Source organism: Mus caroli, chromosome 7 (genome assembly GCF_900094665.2).
Source record: "Mus caroli chromosome 7, CAROLI_EIJ_v1.1, whole genome shotgun sequence".
Classification (NCBI taxonomy): Eukaryota; Metazoa; Chordata; class Mammalia; order Rodentia; family Muridae; genus Mus; species Mus caroli.
In genome coordinates, this window is record NC_034576.1 from 63353541 (window position 1) to 63359138 (window position 5598).

The 5598-nt window shown below is 35.5% G+C and overlaps 1 long non-coding RNA gene across 1 annotated transcript in view; it reads right to left on the reverse strand.

Moving 5' to 3' along the window:
• Positions 1 to 5369, reverse strand: part of LOC115031543 — an 8953-nt gene extending 3584 nt beyond the window's left edge. Inside the window, exons 1-2 of the long non-coding RNA XR_003837202.1 lie at positions 5106 to 5369; positions 373 to 509 (exon numbers count right to left, since the gene is read on the reverse strand). This is a non-coding gene — a long non-coding RNA (uncharacterized LOC115031543). The remainder of the gene's footprint in view (positions 1 to 372; positions 510 to 5105) is intronic.
• Positions 5370 to 5598: the final 229 nt, after the last annotated feature.

Consider the following 5598-nt stretch of genomic DNA (forward strand, 5'->3'; position numbering starts at 1 on the left):
ATATATATATATATATATATATATATATATATATATTTGGTATACATACCAAACTTTGAATAATAGAAAACATGATAAAATTAAAGGAAGACAAAACTTGAACTATATAGGAGTATTTATATGTTCCTTTGCTATTGACACAATGTAAAAGTATTTCTCAGGCTGCCATCTGAAAGTTCAATGTTCCTATAGAGAACCCTGAGTAATCTAGTGCATGTGGTTGTGCAAATTGCAGTGAATACTCTTCCCAAAATACTAATGAAATAATTATCCATTTATTTTTATAATTTTCTAGTGTTATTATTTTTATGAATTGTTGTCAACATCAAATCAATGAACACATCCTGCTATCTGTGTTATCCCTTTACTTACAGTCTTCTAGTCAAACAAGTAGATGTAGATCAGGTCTGAGGGTGAAATCAGCACTCACGAATCAGCAGACAATGTCCCCTTCCAAGTTCATGTGGTTGCTCTTTAGGTTCTACTCATGAGCATTCAGGATTAATTCCCTGGTTAGTAAATGAAATATTTTAATAATTAATGCAAACTATGATAAACATGCATTTTAAATTATTTTTCCCCACAATTTTCCATGATGGTTTTGATAATGAAACAAGTCAAACAGCTGGTAAGGACAGAAATTTATGACTTTATACATATATTAATAAAATGAAAAAATATCAAATGAGCTATAGGTATGGCTCAGTTCATATATTGGCGATTTTCCACATGAAGACCTAAGTATAAGCCCTTGTAACATCATATAAATATAAAAAAAGTCTGTCAAACATAAGGCTAGTGCAATATAGTATTACAGGGTTTGGAGGTGTTTTGAGGTATCTACAAGAGAATTCTACTTCAAAACAAATAAAAGCCAATGGAAAGTTTTTGATTAACCAGCTAGTGGCATCATCTAACATGAACACTGTAGCTCTCAGAGACTGAACCAACAACCAAAGAACATACATGGGCTGGACCTAGCATTCCCCCTCCCCTCTGATAATATGTAGCAGATGTGCAGATAGGTTGTCATGTGGGTCCTGAACAACTGGACTAGTGGCTATCCCAAAAGCTGTTTCATATGAAACTAATATTTTTATTCAAAACATGCAGCCATGGCGGAAACATACAACAAATAATGTCATGTATGGAAGAGGGATTTCATTAATATCTATGGAAGAAAACACCTGATATTCTTGGTACTTTTTTCAAGGTTAGAATTGAAGGGGCACAAGCTGATTCCAGATCTTTGAACACTTACTAGACATTGTCCTCAGGGCAATACATTAAGAAAATGAAATATATAGTTTTCCTCTGTGGCAAGAAAGATAAATAATATCTATTTTGAGAAATATTGCATTTCTCCCGGAAGGAAAGATACTCACAAAATTCTAGATTTAAAAATATAGCCAATGAATATGCAATGATATGAAACAATAAAAGTGAATATAACAAACAAATAAGAAAATAATAAGTAAAGCTGAAAGCAAGAAAGCAAGCAAGCACCATTTTCTAAAATATTATGGTCTATAATTATGTCTATAGTTATGCCTCTGTGTGTCTGTGCAATTTTCGTATTAAATAGATGAGGAGCAGGTCCTAAGTTCTTGGGCTGAATTGGCAGATCACACCTCAAGATCACCAAAAGAAAAACAATTTATCAGTAACACTATTTAATTGTGAGATCTGTACATTTATACAGTAGTTCATTTTACGTAAATAGGAGGAGAAGTTTAGACTTTAGAATGATTCTCAATGTTAAATAATTAACTGAAAAAATACACTCATAAAACAAGATGTATGCTGATTGTGGCTTGAGATTTACAAGATCTTTTAGGATGTAAGTCTTCACAGCAATCTAAAAGATTGGTAATATTTTTTCACTCCAGGTGAAGCACTGAATGACAGTGTATATGCTACTAATGAGAATTTTTACTCGTATCTGTAATCATTATAAAAGCACATTGTATAATATAGATTGGGTTATTCTGTGTCAATTTTTTATTACATTTTAAATATTTTAAAATAATAGTAGGTTTTTCCAAGGACAAAAATAAATGGTCAATTCACTTTTTCTCACGAATTCTTTAGGTAAAAAGAGTGAGAATATTATCTGCTACTTATTATCTGCATAATAGAAGAGAATAAAATATACATAATCCCATAGATTATTTGTAGGTTACTAAACCCAACTCTTAATATTTTGTAAAATTACTGTCAAAACAAAACATTTGCCTCAATCATTAGATCATAAGTTTTCCTCAACAATTCAAAAAGTGATTAGGAAAATAGTGATAGTATTTTGTCACAGTTTTAAGGTTTTTATAATCATTCATGTATATTAGTTAATATAATTGAGATCCCATTGTAGAAATGAGATATAAAATAAGAGAAAACTCTACTAACATAACCATNCTAAGTTTCTTCCCTTAGGATCCAACTCTGTGAATAAGTTTTCTCTCATGTCATCAATAATTTCCATTATGGTTAACTGTGGATATATGGATTTTAGACATGATAAATCTATGGAAAAATCAAATGTTATTACTATACCAAGGAAAAAACTGTAAAATGACTCCTAGTGACATTCTTCTATATTCACTGATGAAAGAGTTGCTTGGCTATTTTCAGAGAAGCTAACTCCTGTGGTAGATGAGGATGAATACATAGACCCACAACTGGACAGTATACAGAGAGGTAGAAAACTTGGACTACTCAATCCTTAATACAATATCTCCATTTAATACTTGCCTTGAGTCATCAGGGAATTTTGTAGAAAAGGAGACAGAAAAGTAATAATATCCAATGAGAATGGAAAACACCTGGGAAACACATACTCCAAAATACAACAAAAACTGATCCACATTTGAATTCACAGAGACCGGCATAATGCACAGAGATTGCGTAGGTATAAGTCAGATGGCAGCAGTGGATGTTCATAGTGATAATAGTGATAGTGATAGTTCATCGTGATCATAGTGATCTATGATCCTAGAAATAGCAAAGGTATTGTCAACACACCCTATTGATGTAAGCGTTTATGAGCTTAAGGGTACTGAATGAGGCCAATTTATCACACAGATTTTTGTCATGGAATGGATTTTCAAAATGGACAAAGGGCTGTTTTATCTCCTGTTTCTTGCTGCCCTTTAGTGACACAGATAAATCAGCAGCAGTCAATGTCAAAGCAGGAAGAATAGTTGTGGGGAGTAAAATAATCACTGAGTGTGTTTGTGTGCACAGAGAGGTGATATGATATGCATGTTGTATACATGAGAATGGCTATATCAAGGTCCATATAATAAACCCATGAGAAAAAAATAAAGCATTTGTGCTAGAGTAAAAGTGAGAAGGATGACAAACAATTCCTCTAGTTGATGCTTGGGTGTTGATAGTGTGCGGAGAAAATGCCAACATTTCTGAGTCTCAGTCTGATCCAACAGGTCAAAGAGAAAGATGGACATGTGGCCCATTTTGGAACCTAGGCTTTTTGTTTCCAAGGAACTAGTCTTGGAACAATTATCTTTGAGTAATTTGGAATTCTTGAGCAGCATACATAATACTTTTTATTATTGTAATAATAATAAGTATAATAAATATTTTTGTCATTCAGAAGAAATCAGGGAAATGTAGGCTTCTACAGGATCTGAGAACTGTTAATGAACATATGGAAAAAGTGATGAATACTCAAGTGGGACTGCCTCTTCCTAGTGCTATTCCACCCAAGTAACATGTACTTAGATATTAAGGATTGCTTTTATCCAAATCCCTCTGGTTTCCCAGAATAGATGCCATTTTGCCTTCATAGTATGAGAGCCTAATATGAACTAACCAGCTAAAATATATCAGTGAGCAGTTCTGCCACAGGTGTGAAAATAGCCTGGCAATTTGTCAGGATAAAGCCATACAGGACTCCCCAGATATGTCTTTGTAGTCCATTACATGGATGATATTATGCTTGCACACCTTCGCCTACCAGATCTTGAGAGGGTATTGTCTTAGTCAGGGTTTTTATTCCTGCACAAACATCATGAACAAGAAGCAAGTTGAGGAGGATAGGGTTTATTCCGCTTATAATTCCGTACTGCTGTTTATCACCAATGAATGCAGGACTGAAACTCAAACAGGTCAGGAAGCAGGAGCTGATGCAGAGGCCATGGAGGGATGTTCTTTACTGGCTTGCTTCCCCTGGCTTGCTCAGCCTGCTATCTTACAGAACTCAAGAATACCAGCCCAGAGATGGTCCCATCCAAAAGTGGCCTTTCCTCCTTGATTACTAACTGAGAAAATGCCTTACAGTTGTATCTCATGGAGGCATTTCCTCAACTGAAGCTCGTTTCTCTGTGATAACTCCAGTTGTGTCAAGCTGACACTAAACTAGTCAGTACAGGTATTCTCTCAATTGTTGCTTAACTTTGGAAAATTCATCTTGAAGATTGTTCCTGAAAAGATTCAGAGAGTGCTTCCATATGCCTTCCTGAGCTTTTCTGCTTCTAACAAGATTAAGCCCCTGGCCTTATCCACCATGGTAAAAAATCCTACTTCCTTGTAGAACTATAACAATTGTGTGGAACTATTAACTGGCTAAAACATTTCCTATCTCTTTTGGAAAGGATATGAGGCACTTCTTTTCTCTCTTGGAGGGGCCTATTAGCCCCTCTGTCAGTGTTAAACTAACATCTGAAGCTAGCAACCTTCTATAGAAAGTTATGATGCTTCTTTTTTTATCAACACTGGAAAAGAATGACCCAAGGAACCCCCTTCAGGCCATGATTGTGTATTCCCTTGAGGGGTCTTAGCAGTGTTATGGCAGAATGGGCTGTAGACATGGAATTGCTAGAACAAGCTATAATATTTATTTAAACCAGCAGTTTAAACTTTCCTCTCAGAATTTACATAAGCTCTTGTCAGAATTGCTTATGTAACACTATAAATATCTTGCAAGTTCCTGTGAAATGTGCTCACTTCTTGGACCATTGTGGCCCCTTGGCAGATCAAGAGTTAACCATACAGGTCTACTCCCCAATGCAATCTAGCAAATGGAAATCACCCATTATCCAGCCTTTGGTAATTTTAGGTAAATACATGTGATGATAGATACTTACTCTGCCTTCATATACACTGTGGCCTTGGCAGGTGAAAAGACTTCTCATGCTATTAAGGCCATGAAATTGGTAATATTCATAATGGGAATGCCTTGGGCACTGAAGACTGACAATGGGGCTGCTTACTCATATCAGCTGTTCATCTCCTTTTTATTCTCATGGAGGATCAGTCCCTTCTTTGGGATAGCGTATAATCCTCAAGGCCAAGCAATCTTAGAAAGAGTAAATACTTGAAGGAAGCACTTGATTGAGTCACCTCCACAGAACCCTAAAAAAAATCCACATCTATCATTAGCGGAGGATATGTTCAACGTGAACTTTCTCCATTTTGAAGAGAAAGGAATGGGCCCTGCTTACAAACATTGGGTGTTTTTGCAATGGATCACTCCCCACACATTGGTTAGATGAAGGGTCTCAATAGCCTTTCAAAGCCACGACCCAATCTTTTTATGTCAAGGGGGCAAATTTATGTTTGTGTTTCCCCCAGAATGCA